General features: G+C 40.2%; 1 long non-coding RNA gene across 1 annotated transcript in view; it reads right to left on the bottom strand.

Moving 5' to 3' along the window:
• Positions 1-299: 299 nt before the first annotated feature.
• LOC308190645 overlaps positions 300-22,537 on the bottom strand; it is a 40,800-nt gene continuing 18,562 nt past the window's right edge. Inside the window, exons 2-3 of the long non-coding RNA XR_013947433.1 lie at positions 8,341-8,399; positions 300-6,396 (exon numbers count right to left, since the gene is read on the bottom strand). This is a non-coding gene — a long non-coding RNA (uncharacterized lncRNA). The remainder of the gene's footprint in view (positions 6,397-8,340; positions 8,400-22,537) is intronic.

Raw genomic sequence — 22,537 nt, 5'->3', positions numbered from 1 at the left:
CTAAACTAACAATAGGCCTAAGCAGCAAATCTGAATTCAGGTTCAATCCTCTCCAGAGCTTCATCATAAAATTTACTGTCTTTGAGCTTTCTGTTGGATCTGTAATAGAACAAAATGTGTCAATATTAACTCTTCCAATTTGCAAGTGGACAAAAACAATATTAACACAACTGTGAAGAATGAAATTGTTCAGTTATGAAAAATGAAGAAAATAAGTTGGTATTCTCAGTATTGCAACAGTGCTTTTCATTAAAGGTTTGCACAAAGTACAGCAAACTGACAAAATAATTTGTGGTTTATTTATGCATGTATATAGCTACATTAGACGGTACAGGCCATTTAAATAGTTCATTATGGTAGCAATCATTGTTAGTAACCTTATGTTAAGAAGTGTGGGCAGACACTTCATTAATGCATGCACAGATTGCCAGGATATTGTGCTGTCTCCCTGCTGCAGAATTATAAAATACAGTAGCAAGAGTGAGTGGGATGATGAAGTCATCTGGCAAATCTCCACTGGATGATGCACCTAGGAGCAAATGACATAGCATATTCACACCACCCACTGGATACACCACTAGACTGGAATTTGGGTGCAGACAGCTCTAATGCTCAGATATTCCAGTGATCCCCGTTGCCCAAGTGTGGACAAGTCACAAACCAAACCTAACTTGCTGTATCTTTGGAGGAGGGAACACTATTGCTTTCTTTCTTAAGTTTATTAAGCTTAAACTCTAGCAGAAAAAAAAAAGAAAAAAAAAGTAATAGTAGAGCTACCAAAAGCTGGGGTTGCCTAGCATTTCCAGTATAAGTGCTTCATTTTTGTTCAACTATAAATTGACTAAACTTCAGCTATCAAAGCTGAAATTTCCACGACAGGATCTGTTTCCATCTATCTTCCCCCTCCCTTCCCTTTTTGCAATGAAGATGGTATAAATGAATTGACTCCTAATCTTGGGAAAAGGAGATTCCCACTTCATGGAAAAGTCCTCCATAAGCTACTAAAACACATACTTTGCTTTGCTTCTTAGGTCCCAATCTACAGATATGAAAATAAGTTCATAATAATTGAAGTATTCACATATTACCAAGAAATTAAGCAGGCATATAAAAGCTTTTAAAGTCATGTAATCTAAACATTGATAAACAGCTATTACTGCTAAAGGCTAACAACAAAACACAAATGTTACAGAAACAATCCTAAAAATCATTTACAGATACAGGGCCGGGAACTCAAGCTTCAACCACCAAAAAAGAAAAGTGTGAAGAAAGAACTTAATAAGACTGTAACCTGCAATGTCCAGTCACAAAGCCCTTTTATTAAGAAGCAATTATAAACCAAAGTGAGCAGGAATTTCTCAGATAAGTATTTGCATTGTAGCTGGCCTTTTTAAATGTCTTCATCAGTTTGAGGGGGACATGTCAAAGCTCAGCATCTGTCTAGCAAGATGATTAGTTTAAATAGCTATATTTCATGGGTAAAATAAAGCTTTATGGTGCATTGAGGACCAAAAAAAGACATTCACTAATAAGCTAAAATAAAAAAAAAAAGAACAAGTGATATACTTATTTACTGTTTTTTTGTTTTGTTTTGTTTTTTCCAGTACAATTGTCTTTTCTCCTGTCCCCCCTTTGCTAGGAGAACACCCATTTTGCGCCTTTTCTGTGATTACTTTTCAGACTAATTCTTTCCTGGATGTTCCCCCCCACACACACGCACACACACATCTATTTTGCCAGTCCCTCGACGAGGAGAGGCTGAGCCCTGCAGTGTTTGAGTGGAATGTTGACGCCCACGTGGGTGGGTGCAGAATTAGCCAAAACAAGTCCTTGCATTCCTTAGGATGTCAGCCCCCTTCTGTTGGCTCTTTCCTAATATCTTACTAACAGGTAAAATCTCTTTCCCAAATCAGCCTTCCCCATTCTTTCACAGTGGAAAAAGCAGAAACAAACAAAAAAAAACCTTCCTTAAACAGGTGCCCAGGCATATTTATAGCGAAGTATTATGCTAGTTAGACAATTACAGTTTTTCAGTTGCCCCATTTAAATTCATATAGGTACCTAATAAACCATCAAATGAAGAAGAATTACCAGTAAATAACAATTACCTTGAAAGAACAGTACTTTAAATATTAAAGTGACACTTCATTAGTTATGCTGGCAAGCAGGTCAGTTTGAATCAAATGGCTATTTTAAATTAGTGGTCCTATTGCAGACGTGGGGTGTAATTTTTATTACCAAATACCCAACCAAGCTAGTGACCTTAAAAACATTACTCAAGAAATGGTTCAGAATTAATTAGAGTACTGTGCCAAGGGGAAAAAAAAAATAGTGTTGAACATCTCTGAATTCTTTCCAGGAAGATGTTTTTAATAATGACAGTAGTTTACTCCATTTAAAGGTCTATATCCTCAAGTCAAAATGTAGGATTATATGAAACTAGCAAAATATAAGAGTGGAAAAATATTTCTATCATTTTTTCTCCAACTGCAGTGAAATATTTTTTTAAGAAAAAATGAGCCTTTAAAGCATCTATAGCTTCACAGCTACTCTACTACAGGACATTGGCTAGAAATTGACTGACTCCCAAGAGAAGCTTCTATTGACATTTACTTTTGCTGTGCACACTAAAATGAGGGGAAAAAAAGAAGCAAAAACAAGGAAAAAAGCTACAGAGAAATGTGATTTGACATTTATTGTTTTTCATTTTTAGTGATCTATGGTATTGGAACTCATTGAAAAAAAAGTTAGCTAATGTGCATTTTCTTAATTACAATTTCTTTTCTATAACACACATCAGAGCAGAGTTTTCACACAGGCAGTTCAAGCAACTGCCACTGCAGAACTCCAGCTACAACGAGAAGTTTCTATATTTTCAGCACTCTCAAAAAATAGAGCTTAAAAAATAGAGCTCTAGCTTTTCTTAGCAGAAGTAACAAATCATCTGGCACTATGCAAAAGGAATGAAATTCGCAATATGGATTGCTTCTTTTAGGATCCTGTACAGATATGTTCACTTCACATTCTACTTGTCATCCCTTCTATTCATCTGCTTTCATCCCAGTTTCTATCCGACATCAGTTATTCCTTTTTACAGTCCCATCCAATGTATACTGGGATGGCAGTAACCTCGGCCATAAGCAGCTGGGATGCTTAAATTCTACCCAGCTCAAGTACAACATTTGTGGTTGTTGCTTTTTTTTTTTTTTTTTTCTTTTAATGCCATAGCTGGGGAGAATTTGCCAGCTACTCACTAGACACACACACACAAAAAGAACATGATACTATGAGTCACAACAGAGAACCCATGAGAACTGCCATAACTACACTAAAGTTCAACATAAGAGTTAATTCCCTTTGAGGTAGAATGACTTCACACAGAACTTGAAGAAAGATTCAAAACAAAAGTTGAATTTGAATAGAAAAATGTAACTTTTCCGTCCAAAGATGGAACCCATTAGTTTTCAGATGGTACACCTGTTGTAGGTACAGGGAAGATCCATAGCCTTGTGAAAAACTTTGAATTTCAAAACTGCTAGAAATCTGGTAAAGGTTTTGGGTACCAAAGATGGGACCTGGAAAGAATTTACTTACCTGAGAAGCAGGAGCCCTGAGATCTGGTCCTTTTTCCCCTGAGTTTTATGTCAAGCAATAAATTATGTGAGCAGTCCCAGAGATGGGGATCAAAACCCTGGCTTCCTCCTCCTTGGCTGTGTTTCCTAACCACGAGGCTACAGAGAAATTTCATTACTTTCCCTCTATGGTTCTTTTGAATTACAGCCTGACTAGTAGAATAGTTTTTACAGGAGCAGTGGGGAATGTTCCCACACTTCCCTTGGTGATGGTAAGAACACATCAAGCAAAGTTGGACACTGGACATCTTGAATGAGCTCCAGCCACTAATAGTGCAAGAATATAAGCTCCTTTGGTCAAATATTCGAAGAGAGGAATGAATCCTGTTCAGCACTTTTATCCTTATTATACATGGGCTCTAAAGGTCTGACACCAAAGCACCGGATTGCACTCAGTGCAGACAGTGGCAGAACTTAAGTCCTCCCTGAAATCCTGACCTATGTGCCTGATCCTTGCGCCCTGCTAAAAGCTTTGCCACAGATTTGAATGGGCATAGGATCAAACTCACTCCTGCCTCAGTGGAATTCTGTGTTTGCACAGAGGCTGACAAAGAGCCAAGTAAGGACTTACAACTATATATGATAATTTTTCCTTATATTCCTGAGAGCTGTCCAGTAGCATTCAAGACTAGTGAAAACAAATATATACCCAAAGTAGCAAACCCTGGAAAACATCTGAGCACCCAGGTCTCAGCCTTGTCCCGGCTCCATCTAGGAATTATATCCACCACTCAACACCATCTTGGCTGCTTCAAAGAAAAGGAAAATGTGTTCACATGCTGGACAGTGTAAAGAACAACGTACCAGGACATGTCATGCCGTGCAACTATCACCCAGTTTTCTCTTATCCTGAAATGGAAATAGCACAAAGACAACCAATACTCCATTCCAAAAGTATCTTGCCGTGCTCACCCAGTGACTTAGATCCATTAGCAAGACCTAGACAAAAAACGGCCTTCTGTCAACAAGCACTATTGCTCAGTTGTACAGGTGCACAGATCACTTGTGGGTGGGGGGAAGCTGTTTATTTTGGATTAACTGTGGATTTCATGGCTGAATTTAAGCACTCACACAGGAAAATCAATTGCAAAGTACAGCTATAGGAAGCAAGGCCCTTATAATCAAAGGAGGTAATTTGTTCATTTCAGCTGAGTAGTCATTGAAATGCGTATCTTGTACAAATATTTGTCTGATATATTGATATATGAATATAATTTCGGTATATTAGCTAAAGCACTAATTAGATTAATAGCAATATTTGCTTTGAAAAGGTCTCCCTTGCTGAAATCAATTAAAAGTGCATGATGAAATTTCATTAAGCTCTACAATATGTTTTTCCATCAAGTGCAAAGTTACTATCTTCCAGCTATTATCATATAACAGTACAAGATAGGACTCTCAATTGATTCAGAAATCCTTGTGCCAACACAGTTTTGTACTTCTATATCAGTAAGCATGGATTTTCTCCCCACATACTGAAGGAACATATTTGCCTTGCCTGCAAACAGCACTGAACTTGTGAACACAGGATTAAATTTACGGAGGGATATACCTGTGGTAATCTCAATGTCGCGCTGCCCAGGAGGGCTCCCTCATACAAAGCAACTCATGTCATGTTCTGTGTGTCTAGGGGAACGGTCCCCCCTTCCACCAGCCCACACGGTAATGGATGATAATCACCATCTCCTTTGTATCTGACAAAGAGTATGTTATAAACTGTGAAACACAGAACTAGGACCATTATAAATGTGCTATTAGATGTCCCTTAAGAAGTGCAGGGATGAAGGAGCAGCAGAAGCAATGGGCGCAGGCCTGAGCTAACCTGATGAGCTCAGAAGCCACACATATAATACATGTGTGTGTGTAAATATATATGTGCATATATGTAGATGTATGTCTATGTGTGTACATCTCCTTTCCCAGAACAATCATTAAATCTATGACTGGGCAGGAACAGATTGTGAACAAAGACAAATGAATGCACAGAGAAGAGATGGAAACGTCATTCCTAGAAGTAAGGATGGTGCCAATAACTGCACCCAGAGAGACAATGATCGGTGACTGTTCCTCATCCCACTGTCCTTTCTGTTCTCGTTTCCTGGAGCCTCAGACTCAAAAACCCAACAGATTTGTCACAGCCACATGACTTAGGAAGCTACGTCAGTTCCTTGCGCCTGAAATTCCTGTGTCTTGTCACTATTTCTTCAGGCTGCCAACACACAAATACTGCCGTGGTGAGAACAGAAGAAAGCCTTTCATAAGCAAGACTGGCCTCGATAAACAACAACAGGTTTTACTCTTGTGTTGTACCTGCAGGGCAACAAGGTCCTGATCCCAGGTAGTCTGCACTTCCGTAATACATTTCCTGCTATTACTCTGGCTGCCTCCAGTGCCTGAGACCCAGAAGAAAACCAATAGTATAGGAAGAGAAAGACAAAGGGAGTACCAGCAGAGATGAGTCCCTGAGACACTGAAAGAACATAATTCCCTGCGCTATGGATTTGTGCTCTTTCTGAGAACATGGAATTAGAAAATCCTTCATAAAAAGTACAATATTTACAGACAAAAAGGAACCAAAATGAGGTAAGACAGATGAAAAATTATGTAGTAAAGAGTCTGATCTCACACCACTGAAGTGCGAGGAGCTGCTCTACATGGCAAAAGTCAAGCAGGTGTTTAAGTGCTTCCTCCAAAGAATTGACTCATACTCTAAGCTGCAGTTCTTAGCTTGTAACAGGAACAGAACTTTCTTCACTGAGAGACCCTGAAAAGAAGCAAAGAATTACATATTATGTTGAAGGCACAAAAATGCATTTAACATTTTCTAATAAAAACAAGAACTGGCGCTTTTATAAAACCAGATAAATACATTTTTTCAGGTATTATATTTAGAATGCAAAGAGAAATTCATCACCATGAAGATTTTATATTCCATCAATGGCACTACCACCCACCTAAGTCTGTCCATGTGTTGGTGTGAAAGTGCGCCTTCCTGCAGTGTTCATGTCAGAATTAAACACCCTGCATTGTAGACGCATTAGGAGTGCTTTATCATGCTCAGCTGATGTACACGGTAGCTCATTATGATTGGGTAACTCAGCCACTAAGCTCTACAATAAGCCCACGCTGAATCCTAAAAAGGGAGGCATATATAGGCTATGGAGGTGTTGAATAAGAGAAGCTATACTGTGCTCTACATAATTAATTTTGCCTTCTATCTTTCTGCTATTTTTAGTGAAGCTGCAAGCTGAACACACTGAATAATTTCATCCCCAGTGTAATTACACAGAATCACAGAATCATCTAGATTAGAAGAGACCTCCAAGATCACCTAGTCCAACCTCTGACCTAACACTAACAAGTCCTCCACTAAACCATATCACTAAGCTCTACATCTAAATGTTTTTTAAAGACCTCCAGGGATGGTGACTCAACCACTTCCCTGCTTTCACTGAGCATCTCCCAACTCAGTAGAGTCCTATTGTGTTCAGACTCTTCACGCCCTTTCCACAAAGAACAGATGAATATGCTTAACCCTAGACACAGAGGAAAAATACAAATTCCTCTTCACAGCTAGGGCTTCTTGTTACTCTGGACCAGCATTAGGCATTGCAACAGACTCAGCAGCCTCTATCACCTATGTTAGCAGCTGCCCACTTTTTCTCAGTATGGAAGCAGAAGCTTTTGGTCAAGAACACACGAAAAAAATAAGAGCTTAACCATGGTAAGGGAAAGGATTGGAAAATACAAAGTAGAGGGGAGAGGAAGAAATAGCAAATGTGTGAAAGACAGGGAGACTGGGACCATTTGGGGAGGGGGAAGAATTAGAAGCTGGCAAAGAAAAAGGCCTGATGAGAAACAAGATAGCTGATACAGGGAATAAGCTCCAGCCAAAACACAAGGGAAGAGGAAAGCTCACAGCCAGCTGGGTCAGAGGCCAGAATGAGAAAATAGGCAGTGGTGTAGAAAGGGAGGAGACATGGAATACCATTCCAGCACTAAGGGAGACGAGAATGAAGGAGGGTCCCAGGGATGAAGACCAGGACATAGGGTTACCCTGGCTTAACATCATAGGAGTATCATTATAATATCACACAGCATTTCTGTTTCTTGATTTTACTTCAAGATACAAACTGACTTTTTGCCATAACTCTGCAAATTCAATGTTTAAGGCCTTAAAATGTATCAGTGCAATGTTAAAAGGTGTCCCTCATATACTGAGCATCCTGATACAGCCTCAGTATAGATGACTACCTGCTACTCTTTTTCACTCACTTGTATGTGTATGGGCAGGCGTGTGCATGTTTTCTTTCTTGGCTGTGGTATAAATCTTTCCAGCATGTCTTCAATTCATAAATATTAGGTAAGGTTGTTTTTCCCTCCACTGATTATGAGTGCAATTAAATGTATTTATTCAAATGAAGTTCTTAATATTCATTAACAGTGTCATTCAGAGGTCTAGATTGCAGCTTGGTTTCATGTGTAAAATTCTACCTAAAATTTATCAGAGAAGTTTGTTTTGTTTTGTTTTTGTTTTTTTAATGCAATCCCCCCCACCCCACCCCACCCCCCATTTAAAGATAGGCCACATATCACAATAAGCAAATCTACTTTAACCCCATCATATTGCATGATACACCTGATAACTCAACAGGAGACCTTGGAACACTTCAAAGATGTATAGGAACAAAAAAGAGTGGGTGCTTACCTCAGAACAGCAGAGCTATTTCTATGCTTTTATGCAGTTTGTGATGGGTATTTTTTTTCCTGAAACCAAAAGCAAAAACAAATATAGGTCTGTATAAGCAGAGAATCCCATCAGTTTTATTGTTTTAAGACTAACTAACCAAAAAGCAAACAAACTCATAGCTTCTCTGGGAAGAAAAATGAGAACGGTAGGAAGTGAAGCATGAAGCCCAGTATCAGTTGCATGACAATGCATTATATAAGCAAAAATTATACTCTATTAGACAGAAGGCGTAGTTTATACAAGGGATGATGCCATTTTCTCAATGAAGAAAGCAGCCATACTTGTTAGCAAGACGGTATTTCATACAAATAGGACTAACCCTTGGGGACTGTGACATTCCACTGACTACCCACCACTGAGGGGAAATTTTGGTCACAACCAGCAATCCACTGGATGCTTGGCCAAGGGAGACAGCTGGGGAAGTTTTGGTTGAATTTATCACCAAAATACATATTTCATAAGGACTGAGCAAGTAAATAAATAAATCAGATCTTGGATAAACACCTCATCATTTGTCATCTCCATTTGTCAGCAGTTTGCATAGTGTTTCTCTCACTTTTATATAATGCAGACAAGCGTAGCAGATTAAGAAGGTTGTAGTTGTTCTAGACTCATGACCAATTTCTTTCTTTTCTGGGCACAAAGTTTTTCTGTGCCTCACACCAAACTACTCCCCGGCAGCCTCTGTATAGATTTTGTTTCAGCATCTAATTACGAAAGGACAAAGGCAGGATTTGACTTGAGGAGGAACCAGGAAGCCAAAATTCCCTTTACAAGATTATTTGGAATGTAGACATATATTTAAAGTACTCAGGGAGAGAACAGAATGGAAAATAAATCCCCCTAGGGATGATTGCCCAGAGTCTGGGGTGGGTGCAATGAAAAAAGTGTTATAAATCAGTGACAGCTTTCTAACTATGGATGAATAGTCTATTAAAAATAGTAGTCCTCCACTTCTTGGGAGGTTGAAGAGCCTACGTCCTTGTTTATGTTAGGGATCAGCCCTGATTTCAGCAACTGATAACCAGCAATTGGTTTGATCCCATGTGACCTCTACTGTAAACAGGTAAAACCCATGGGGAGCTTCCAAGCTAAGTTTCTTTGAATACACCCCAAGAAGGGAAAGGGGTAAGTCCCTCCGCTTCTGCAGAAACAGCTCTAGCGTCCTACTCAATAAAGACAAAGGCAGGGGACACAGCAGCACTCCACTAACCCAGTCCAACCCAGGAATACTAATGGGCAGTAAAAGGACAATTGGGTGACATAGGCAGGATAGAAATTGCTTATGTCCATTCAGCCTAATGAGACAAGCAGAAGATAATCACTGTGACAATTTTCAAACAGTGCTAATTGTCATCACATTATTGGCAGAAGCTGTGCTTCAGGAACCTTCTTTGCAATACTTTTCAAACACCTCCAAATCGATTTTCCTGGCACATCCCCAAATGTTCTGTTCAGAAGCATACTCGGGACTTGAAAAGATGTAAGACAAGTTCACCTGGGCTAAGCAAAAGTCCATCCAGAACAATATCTTGTCTTGAATGATGTTCAGTGCAAGAGGAAGGCATACTCATGGTGACAGTTGGAGGTCTTTCACTGCTGTTCTAATCCAGCTAATATGATCGAGCAAGCACGGCTCTGTCTCGTCGGGTGAAATGCCTGAAGCACAACAAGCAAATGTGTTTCACCCTCAAATTCCAGGAAAGTGTTGTGCAAATACTTTGCGTGGGAAGGCTCTCTTAACACGGCACATGTGACTGAGTACAGTAAAAATGTCCCAGGTCTCTCCCTGGTATAACTGCATCATACCCAGGGAGGTTACACCAGAAATAAACTGGCCTACAAACCTAGTGATCTTTCATGAAGTGATCATCAGTGCAGCAGATGAGATGGGGATAGAATCGTTCCTGAAACCGAAATGGTGTTCTTTGTTACTTAACATGTGCTCTAGACATCTCAGGCTTGAATCAGCTGTTGTACCTGTTCACCTTACACCACTGTAACCTCACTGACATTAGCAAATGACTCCTGAGCAAGGAAAGAAAAGACAGACCTGCGACAGATGTGACTTACCAACCAGTTAGGTTTTTTTCTTTATTTTATGTAAAGCAACATGAAAGAGCAGATCTAAAGCCCAAATGAAGAACACAGAGCACAACTGCCAATGACTTGGAAAATAAAATTTCAAAGAAACAGATATGTTTTATACCCTCATCCTTTCCATCAATTTGATGGTTTATCGACCTCTAAAAAATATTGTTCCAAAATATTGCTTCAATACTTGTAAGTAACTGTGCTACTGACAGAAATACCTTTTCTGGAGGGTAAAAAGTCCATATGACATCACTATATATCATAACAGTCTCATGGGTAAATATTCACAAATAATCATTTAGAATACATTTTATGTGTCTATTCCTCTCAAAGAATAAAAATCGACATATTTAGTTATAAGCTACCAATGATCAACATTTCTCACAAGCCACCATATAAATTTTCCTCATTTGACATTTCCAATTGCAAACTGTGTTGAAAGCACTGTTAAACACTATTAGTTCCAAGACTTCCTTGGCTTCAGCCCATCCTGGAGCTCTTGCCACAGGACAGTCAGGTTTCATTTATTAGGCTCTTGTTGAATCCGGATGAGATGCTGGCACTAGATTAACCAAGGGAATTAACACCAAGAGCGAAACAAAAAAGTATCTCTTCCAAATAGCCTTTCAAATATAAACCAGTGGAAAAGAACTAAGAAGTCAACATTAATTCATACACTCACCCGAAGACAAACATGGAGCACAGAATATTTTGTTTTGCATTTTAAGCATGTAGTGTAACAACACACACACACAAACAAACTGGAAGTATTTTGTCTGATTTGACACTTGACTGCATCTTCCTGCTCTGTGGCTTTGAAATGGAAAGAAAAAATGACAAAAGAAGAAAACAGTAGTCCTTTAACTCCTGCAACTTTTGCTTTAACAAGAAATAAGAATGTTATTCCAAAGAACTTCAGGCTTTATGGCTCTTATGGTTTCTAGGTAAGTCCAAAAGTAAAGTCTCAGCTCACTGGGAGAGCTGTTTAGCAACACTGCATCACCTCACAAAGGATTTTGTTCCAAATACTTCAATGAGAGATGAAGTTTCATTATACTCAAGAGAACAGTTGAGCCTAAATGGCACCTCAAAGCTCCAAGTCTGTAAGTAAACTGAAGCATGAATTACACTTCTCTCTCTGTTATGTTATCCCAACCACATTCAGTAAACAAAGAGCAGTACATCTTGAAATCTCTAACCCTGTGCCAAATGCAGTCCCAAGGGCCTATTAGGCATGGGTTAATAAATTGGTCAAGTGCAACATGATGTGTAACTATAATTTGAAATTAAGCTAACATCTGCACATCAACTGGGCATGTTGATGGTAAACACAAACTTCTTAGCAGAGATACTAATGATTAATTCTTTATTCCCACTAAATTACAAAAATCCCTGACATGGTTGAATAGTACACACATTAGACCAGTATAATAGATTAGCTGCAGGGGTAAGATGAAGGACTCTAATTATCCTAATTTAGTCAAGATTGTTTGAATATCTTGGCTTTAGAGAGTAAAGAAGCCTAAGGGAGTTTGGTCCCAAATCCCACATCTAAATTCTTTAGACTTATTTTTAAATATCTAGTTCACGAACCTTGGAGTAAGTCTCTTAAATGTCTTTTGAGACACCTGTCTGAGTGTCTTAGGGCTTAGTACCTAGCCACTTTGTGGATTCTTAGCATACCTAAGCAAAAATATCTGCCCAAATAAGGAAAATGTGGACAACGTAGTCAACAGTGATTCACTAGGTTGACATTCTCCCTATTGTTCTTGCAGTCCTCACAGAACTGGGTGGAGAGTTAGGGAACTAATAGGCATAAGGTCAATGAGCTGTTTTACAAGCAACACAACTGACAAAGCTGAGTTTCCTATGATATATGCCTTACATCCTCCAATTACAACCACTTTCCTTCATAATCACAGTACCCCTCTGTTCCCTTCCATATGCTTATTTGACGGCCTGCACAAGCAATAGTGCATGCTGCAACTGATTTGGAGCTACATGTGCTGACTGGTTAGCTGGCTATGATCTCAGGCTAGGCAAGGGACTGGTCATTGATGCTTGTCCCTCACTTCTAAAGGAGGCAATAAGGCATTCAAAAAAGAGTAGGACACTAATAGGAATCCGTGTTCTCCAGCCAACTATTGACAGTCATTAAAACTGTGGACACCCAATATCTTTTTGTCTTTTGCCCCATGACCCTATCCCCTATCTAGTTTGTCCAAGGTATTCAAATGTTACGTGGAAAGAAAGATATGCCTTTTGTTGTAAAGTTTTGATTCCTAGGAACTGGGCACTATGTAAGTTACAGAATTATTTTAGAATGGATAGGTGGATGTGGATGTCTTTGAAAAATAAGTCAAAGGGCCATTCAGAGAAGTCCATTTCTTAAAGCTAATTTGATTATTTGCCCTAGAGCTGAGATTAGTTAGTTGACATCATTAAAAATTTTTTAAATACTTTTCACATTTAAGTCTCCAATTTAATTCAGTGCCATCTGAGCCACCCCCACAGAGAGCATGGGTTCTGGAACAAAAAATAAAAATCCTTGTTACCTGCTCCCTGCCATTTCACCTCAGAATAAAATGCATTTTTTTTGACTGAACATCATGCTCAGCACATTCCAGATGGTAAAGAAAGAAATAGAGAAGACTTAGTCAGCAAGGATTTAGCTGGGGGAGGCATTTTGCCCCCCACAAATTTGAAAGAATCCAACAGGAACTATCCCTCCAAGTAGGAGCTTCAGAGGTCAAGTTTCTTTAAAACAAATCTGTAAATAACTTGCTAGAATGTCTCCTTTTGAAAGTAACAAAACAAAAGATGAAAAATCAAGTTCCAGCAATCCATCAATCAGCAGTAGAAAGATACTTAAAGATTTTCAGTTATTGCCTTCTGTTTTTTGTAGTTGTTGTTTTGTTTGGGGGTTTGTTTTGTCCATACAGTATCCAGCACAATGCAACCCAGAGCCTTATTTGGTGTTTCCACGTACCCCTGTGTTACATATAGCATAAGCATCATCAGAGAAAGGCATAGAATGGCTGCACACTTAGACAAAGCATACAACCATCTCCATCAGAATAAGAAGTTCTCCTTCAGCTTGTCAGATTACCGACATTTATTGTCGCAGATATTTGTGCTATGTTCATTAATATTTACTGCACCTGGCACTACAGACTGTAAGCTTAGGTAAAAGCTCTGCAGGCTTAAATAAGCTTAGCATGTTTTCAAGCATGTAGTTCACTACAGCTTGGATGCTGTATCCATCAGTATTACTTCTTGGTTGTCCCAATACACAGTAAAGCAGCATTGGCTAAATGCTGTCCACAAATCCAGAAAGATTTAATTAAATGCGAGCACCCAAATGCAGAGACCACTTTAAGAAAAAGCACTGCAAGGATAGTTTTCACTCTCCACTGCAGAATATGGGTAAGAGGAGTCAAAGGCCTTTATTTCCATTGTTGTTATCTAATTTTGTGGCGCACTAAGAACTGGCTTGACTCTCAACACAGAATTAAGTCACTTAAATAGCTGATAAAGTTACTGCTACTCCAATATTTGAGCATGAGTGGAGCATAAATGCTGTGATTCTCATGTTTTTCTGTATCTCCTGAGTTGCACCAGACAAATGGAATATGCATCTACATCCATCTATGCAGGAATAATTTTTCAACACTCAATTTCCTGTTCTTTTTCAGAATGCCACAAGGTTACAAAGCTGGAACAGAGAACAGTGCCTAATGCTTTTCATCCCCAGTAAAGACACCAAACAGCAAAATCTGATCAACTGTTTGTATTAAACAACTTGAAGTTAAGTTTCATTCAGACATGGATAGGAAAAAAAATATTGCCTTTTATTGTCTTATTTACACCAGAGTCTGTCAGGGTGCTCATTACAGCCATGTATGTGAAGTTATTACAAATCCATCATGCTATTGATGGATTTAAAAAAGGAAGAATCATTCTATAGATGGGACTTGCAGGGAGAATTTAAGCTACTTGTCTAAGGGTGAAAAGTAATCCCAAAAGAAGCTTGGGAATTTCTGTTCTTCAGGCCCACAGCCATGAGGAGTTGTGATGTGTATTTTCCCCTTTATACACTGCAGCATTTGAAGCACCATTCTCGGCACATTCAGTGATCCTGGAGGAGAGGAGAGCACAGGACAGAACACTGGCAAAGTTAACTACAGCAGAGCTAGAAGTGTGAAGGATTGAGAGAGTAGGACTTCATCTGTCTATGAACTATAGCGACTTAAATTTAGCTAGAGGCAGGACCAGGTTTGAAACATTAATGATCTATGTTGACGTGGCAGATCTCACGTTGCTAGAGAAAACAAAAAGCAGGGCAGAACCCCTTGAGGCATAATGGGAACTCTCAGTAACAGCAAATCCATTCTCATCCCGAGGAAAGTTTCCGTGCTGTACTGAGGTCTCACCTTGCTGAGCAGCAGCTGACCATTCAGCTGTGGACCTTAGACGAGAACATTGCACATTGTGTAACTGTTGAGATTTCGTTATACCATTAGAGCTGATGACAGAATTCATAATTTATTACATGGCTAGGAAACCAATACAAACTTTCTGTTATGAGCAAAGCAAAAATCAGACTGGAACTTTTCCCAGAGTATGGGATGAACAAGAGAAGCCTGAAGCTGAGTTGTCACCACCTTCAAATACAGATGATTTAATTAAAATAAAAAAGAACATATCTGATTTGACTGTTTTTCCCTCCTTACCCTAAAGTCAACATATTGGAAAGCGAGCACAATTTATCTTACTGAAGAAGCACAAGTCCAGGTGAATCCAAGGGAGTGGCTGGGTAGGCTTGGTAACAAACCGTTCTTGCACAAGTTGGGAGCCTAGTTCCTCCTTACACTCTGACTGCTTTCCACTGCATTAAGATTGAACAGAAGTCTTCAACTGGGTGTAAATACTGTTTATGTCCCCACTGAGGTTTCTCTACACTGCCACAGCAATTCAAAGTGGCTTTACTGTTGGTCCATACAAGGAAAACAACAGCATTAAGACTAGGATCAGGTCTAGCAGGGATACAGTTACACCAGTATCGGGGCATCTCATGCCAGCAGAGCTTATTCTGCTCTCAAACAGAGTAAGATATCCCAGGAGAGGCACTTTCATCTCTGGACAGATCCATCCACCCTGTGTATACCATGCACCCCGCAGAGGGCAACCTCAAAGCCATCTTCAAAACCAGCTTCATGACCATACAAGAAGCAAACCAGTACACAGAGGTGCTGACACAGCTGAAACATGTAGGTCTGAGCATGCCTGGACACATAAAGGAGGTTAGCGGACTGCTGAGCATGTCTGACAGGCTGTCCACAAACCAGTCCTGTGGACACAAGATGAGCTGGAGTAGATACGTGCTGCAACAGTTAAGATGGTTTACAGGCAAACAAAGGCAAAAGTATACAAACCCACTGGGATTAGACAACATAAACATAACAAATTTCATCTGCAAGAGTCTGCAAATGATCTTGAATCACACCTTCTTATGGGAAATAAAAATAGCCTCTGCAGAGAGCCCATTTCACTAGGGTCCTGAAATCACCGAAGTCCCTCCTAGAGCCCTCAGAGTCAAGCCTGAGAACTGTGCTGCACAAGGTGACTCGCACTGGCCCTAAGCAGGACAAACAAGATGTACACTGTTACAAAAGATCTTTCACATTTTCTCCTTAATATCCTACTCCTGGATCTGGCATAAGCCTGTTTTGTAATAGACATGTTAATGGGCCTGTGTAAAGTCCACTGACTCTTCATGTTTAAAAATATATATAATGTATGTTTATTTACACAGTATCCAGTTGCCATATGAACTGACAGTTAAGACAAAACCACTTACAAGTTAATGATTTTTTTTCCCTTTTTTGTGAAACATCTACAAGGCAAAATCCCATCTGAGTCTCAGTTTCACAGCCTTGCCTTATTTAAACAATTCAGCTGCTTTTGTCTCTCATTTGTACTGTACTTTGTGCGTCATTCTGGGTTGTTTCACTACCTATTGCACAATTACAAGTGTTCAAACATATAGAAGGCAAGAATAGCTTAGCTTGTTTCGGTTGCTTTACAATCAATACCTCTGCCTCAGGCACCAAAGAGCATATGAGAAAATGAGTTTTCTGTTTTTATAAACTTTGTCTATCTTCAAGCTCACTTTGATCCATTCTTCTACACAAATGAATAGGGTGGGGCTATTACAGAACAAGTAGAGGCAACAACAATGTTCTGTTAGACTGAATCTCAGAGGTGACCACACCAAAGGCCACCTTCTTAATGATCGTGCTTTTATTCTCCAATTCATTTGGAATCTTTATTCTCCCTTCCTGCATTGAACAAACGCAAGCTTTGTGATATCTATTCCTTTTCATTTCATGGCACTGATGTTATTTTGCTTTGATCTGCTCCAGTATGTAATGCTGTGAAGGTACTATCTGCTGAAATAGGAAAAACTATGCAGTTTATGATCGCAGCAAGTGAAAGCTATTTGGGGGGTGGGGGTTGTTTTTAGATAACATGGTAATTCAGACCATATCTTTACCCAAAATAACTGAGAGAGAAGCAGCATATTACTATGCTGAAAAACTCTGTTAAAGCAGTTTTACCACAAAAGACTGTGGTTTACGTACATGAGGATTTACAAGCCTAAGGAAGAATTGCAGACATTTTAAAAAGTGGTATAACATTTTTTGAGTGGTTCAGCTCCCTTTTAATCCAATAAAAAGTTGTTAACATCTCCAGTGTGCCAACCCTTTTGGAAAACCAACATTTTTATCAGCTCTGGAGATTTGGAAAATCTCCCCTAAAATCAAAGATTATTTTGATCATATTTTGGCTGAGATAACAAAAGTCTACTAGAATATGTACAAAGAGAAAAACATCAAGGAAAACCATATGGAGGTGGTATAGAATTCCTTTTCACCGCAAGATATTTCAAATACAGATCTCAATCTTCAGCCTAGGTCTAAATCACAACACAGTTCTCCCATCTCATTATCATCCTTCAGAGAAAAAGAAAAATAAGTTTAAATTCTAAAGGGTAGCAATATCATTAATCCAGACACTTCTGACTGCAAAAATGCATCTTTCAGTTCAACCTGTGGATGTACAGCTGAGCGCACTGCTGTCCACATTCTCTCACAGAGACCTCTCCTACTGTTCACTTAAAGCTTGATCTTTCTCCCACTGATATCACAAAAAATCTCCCTCTGATGTCAGTATGGCCAGGAGGGGTTGGCATGTATAGAAATCTAATGAATTGTGGGTGGTTGCTCTATCTTTTGTGTTTTGTGAGGTGTTTAGTAGGTATTTTTTGCTCTTTTGCCAGTTTCCAATTTCATTGGGGGTATGTTGCACTTTTAATGGAAAAAAAAATATTGTGTTTTCTTGTAGTTTGTGAAATGCCCAAAGGCTTTCAAATACAAGCATCCTATAAAAACACATTTGTGTTTATTATTATTAATAATAACAGCGTTGGATCAAGAGCAGTCTAGACTCTACATATGGCCCCAGCTAACTTGAGCCACCCAGGTCGGACAACTTTTGCCTATTTGTCTATAATGCCAGGAGGTGGTAGTCTCACCACTGTTAGACTTGAGCTTTGTAACTGAATATTTGCAACTATGTATCCTGAGCAAGATGGATCATTGCAATTGCCTGCATATTATCAGCGTGCAGGTCGTGCAAAGGCTTATTTCCTATCCAAGGTCTTGATTCAAGTGAACGGAAGCCTACCATTCCAAATACGTAAAGCAGATTAATTAGCTTGTTACTGCCCAGCATGTGTTCACATCTAACTGCTTATACACTCGCACACAGTATAATATTAAAGAAGACGCAGTCTTCAAAAGCACCTCTTGGATTAAAAGGAGCTAACAGAGCTGGCACGCTCTGTTGGTGAAGTTATGTTACATTTCAAATGTATTTGTTGATTATAGCTATCAAAGACTCATGCAAACACACACACATGCTCCTGGCAGCTGTTCACAAATTTGGAAATATAAGAATCACTAGGAAGAAGAGAGTTTGAGCCTTTACCACAGGCTGATACAAGATATTTTGTGTCAAGTAACTATTTAAAAAATAATTAAAAAAAAATCAAATCCAGAGTGCTGACTTCAGCTCATTAATGATTTGTGAAATCACATTACTCTTTTTTCCCTTTCTAAGAGTATTTGGACAACTGCCAAATGTTTATAAAATGATTTCATGAATTTTCATAGAATCATAGAATCATAGAATATCCCGAGTTGGAAGGGACCCATAAGGATCATCAAGTCCAACTCCCGGCACCGCACAGGTCTACCCAAAATTTTAGACCATGTGACTAAGCGCACAGTCCAATCTCTTCTTAAATTCAGACAGGCTTGGTGCAGTGACTACTTCACTGGGGAGGCTGTTCCAGTGTGCGACCACCCTCTCGGTGAAGAACTTCTTCCTGATGTCCAGCCTAAACTTCCCCTGCCTCAGCTTCACACCATTCCCACGGGTCCTGTCACTGGTGATAACAGAGAATAGGTCACCTGCCTCTCCACTCCCTCTCGCGAGGAAGTTGTAGACTGCGATGAGGTCTCCCCTCAGCCTCCTCTTCTCCAGGCTGAACAGGCCAAGTGACCTCAGTCACTCCTCATATGTCTTCCCCTTTAGGCCCTTCACCATCTTCGTCGCCCTCCTCTGGACACTCTCCAACAGTTTCACATCCTTTTTGTACTGTGGTGCCCAGAACTGCACACAGTACTCAAGGTGAGGCCGCACCAGCGGCCCACCAGAGTGGGACAATCCCTTCCCTCGACCGACTAGCAATGCTGTGCTTGATGCATCCCAGGATACAGCTGGCCCTCCTGGCTGAATTTTAGCACAAACGACATCTTCTCTGAAAATTCCTGCTAGAACTGTCTCATTTTCTATTCATTATTACTGGAGGTGCGTTATAAGAAAAAAAAGGGGCACCAATAGTGCAGTGAAGATGGTGTGACCCAATAGGTAATATGAAGAAGAGTAGTTTGAACAGGACCTTCATTAACGACATGTAGTTTGACAACTAGTAGGGTTAGTTGATAGATGGAGACAGGGAATAGGGTAGTTTCAGGAGTGTTTTGGTAAGAGATGACAACTTAATTCTTTACTATCTCATCTGAAATTGCAGCTGATCTGGAATTTTAGTCAGATAACACTTCCAGTAGGGAACCAGTATGGAACCATAGTCCTTCCTTCTGACTGAGCTATTGGAGCCATAACTGCATGTATTCCACAGGAGAGGTACTTCTTGCTGGCTACAGTACAAGAGTGAATATGTAAGAAGCAGGATTCATCTCAGCGTCAGACTACTGCACTTCCAGAGTGAGATTTGTCTGACCTATTTAAAAGTTTGCTTTAGCATGAAATGAATCTCATTCTAGATATGCTTCTCTTTCTTCATTAGTTAAAAGGGTTCCTCGAGTGACTTATTCAGGTGTGGATGTCTACACTAAGATCTGACACTTGGTCAGTTGGATCCCAAATGGAGTTTCTAATCTACAGTTTCTTTGTGCCATTTCAGAACCTGAGAAACATGTAGTTGTATACCACCAATGCAGATTTTTTTGAACTTTCATTTCCCCAAGTCTTTTCGTTCCTTGAGAACAGCTTCCTCACGCAGGGAACAGAGGAGCAGGTACTGACTGATCTCTTCTCTCTGGTGACCAGCAATAGGACCTGAGGGAATTGCATGAAGCTGCATCTGGGGGGCTCATGCTGGATGTTAGGAAAAGGTTCTTCACCAATAGGGTCGTTGGGCATTGGAAGAGGCTCCCCAGGGCAGTGGTCACGGCACTGAGCCTGCTGGAGGTCAAGAATTGTTTGGACAACAGACACATGGTTTGATTTCTGGGTAGTCCTATGTGGAACCATGAGCTGGATTCAATAATCCTTGTGGGCCCCTTCTAAATCAGGATATTCTATGATGAGTTGTGAAGAACATTTGTAATTTTTCCACAGCTCACACTAGATAACAATTTTCATAAGGAGAAAACACTTATTTTTGCTCAGCCCAACTTGTAATGGATTGTTCAGATGGTTGTGCTTTAAAGGTTCTGTAAGAACTTCATTTTATAAAATTAGTACAAAGTTCTAATTGCTGAAAATGAGGAAACATTTCTCCCTGACAACACCAGTATTTGGAACATGATCTAAATCTCTCTGATTCCCAGGAGTCCACTGTACTGGGAGACATAATGCCTGGTGATGCTTTATCACATGGAGGGTGCCAAAGGTGTGGATTTACACTTTGGTTCTACCTATAACAAAGTGATATTTAACATAGTTGATAGGCAATTCCCTTTTAAGGTGTCCTTGTCTTCACTTCAGGTGCTTGATTTAAGATATTACTGCTTCTTTCAAAGCAGTGTCTGGCTGTGTTCAGATGACTAGAAAAGCATGCTAAATGCACAGCCCCAGCTCAGTAAAAGCTTCAATGGACTCTAAGCTGAAAACTATTAAACCTACTGAAACGGTAACTTGCAGACAACCAATCACCCTGCTAAGACTGTCCAAAGACATGTCCATCTAGTAACTTATGCTGTGTTCACATTTACTTCTGTCAACATTTGCTGATATGAGGACTCCAGGTTTTGTGTAGAAATAAGTCACAAGCAAATGTTAGTTTACATTGCTTCGCATCGCACAGATATTATGGTACATGTTCGCTCATGGCATAATCATTTTGTTTATACAGTGCTAGATATAATTATATTAATGATCAGATACAAGACAGGAATATAGATCCAGGAAGGACCAAAATGCCTAAATTCAACCAAACTCCAAGACTGGAGGCCTGTAAGCCATGCTTCAGTTGCTGCTTAAGTGTCTGGATTCCATGGGTGCCTTCATCTGTAAACTTAAAGTTGTCAGTACATCCGAAGCTCCCATCTTCCATGTACCAGGAAGCATCCCAGCCTTGACAGGGCTATCTCGTACCCGAACCAAGCAAAATCCAGGAGATGGTCATTCTTCTGCTCCTCTCTCCCCACAGCCTTGATCTATCAGGAGTTTGCAGAGCACCCAGCACACCAGGCATCACATAAAACGCATCAGCAGCTACTGCTTTCTTCTAGATACAGCACCCATATCATTCATAGTTCAGTTGTCAGAGCACTCTGCTAGCATTGAAGAAAGTTGAGATCATACCTTGCCACCACAAGGCCACAGCCAGCCTGAGAGAGCTCAAATGCACATCCTTCATCTGCCGTGCAGCCCCCACCCCAACCCCCCACAGCCTCTGAAACGCACACCATTTTCCTCTTCTCTCACTGGATTGTTTCCCTTGCCAGAAATGAATTCAAGCTGATCAGGGCCCAAAGGGAGAGCAAGAAAGAGCTCAGCTCTATAGCCTCACAGGTAAAGCCTTCATTTTTCTCACATAGAGAAGGACATCTTGAAAGTTTCTGCCCTACTCATTGCAAAGGCATTCTGAACAAAATGGCCCTCGGAGACTGAGGTTGAACACAGGTCCCTGGACTACTTGGGAGCATTGGCTTGCTCTTGATCTCTAACCTAGTTCACCTTCAGCTCTCTAATTCCACAGCAGGGTCTGTACCCACACCGCAGAGAGCAGATAGTTCCCTAAATACATACCTCTCTGGGAGGTGAGTTTGAGTTTCCTTAGGCAAAAGCAATAACTGGGCTAGATTTCACACAGCCTACGGGGGTGCTTTAATCACTGGGCTCCTGTTCAAAAGGCCACCCCCACCTACTCTTTTGCCATGTTTTAGAAGAGAGAGACGAGCTCTATTTTGGAATAAAGGGCGTAACAGGTGGCTACGTGCTGGTAAAGATCCCGCAGTATCCTCAGCATTTCCTAATAGAAAGCTGACTACCTGATCCTGATGTACCTAGCTCTTCCCACATACCTGTACAGGGCCAAGGCACTTAACAGAGGTGTCTGCTTACCTTGGGCCAGCCACATTAAAGCTCCACAATATAACACTCAGTGTTGCAGCATCAAAGCCCCACTTTGGATCAAGCCTGAGGGCACTACCAGAGGGAATTTACAATGTCAGGACTTAAAACT

Source organism: Anser brachyrhynchus, assembly GCF_964034855.1.
Source record: "Anser brachyrhynchus genome assembly, chromosome: 2".
NCBI classification, from domain to species: domain Eukaryota; kingdom Metazoa; phylum Chordata; class Aves; order Anseriformes; family Anatidae; genus Anser; species Anser brachyrhynchus.
The sequence above is the reverse complement of the archived record's forward strand: the minus strand, read 5'-3'. Positions and strand labels throughout refer to the sequence as shown.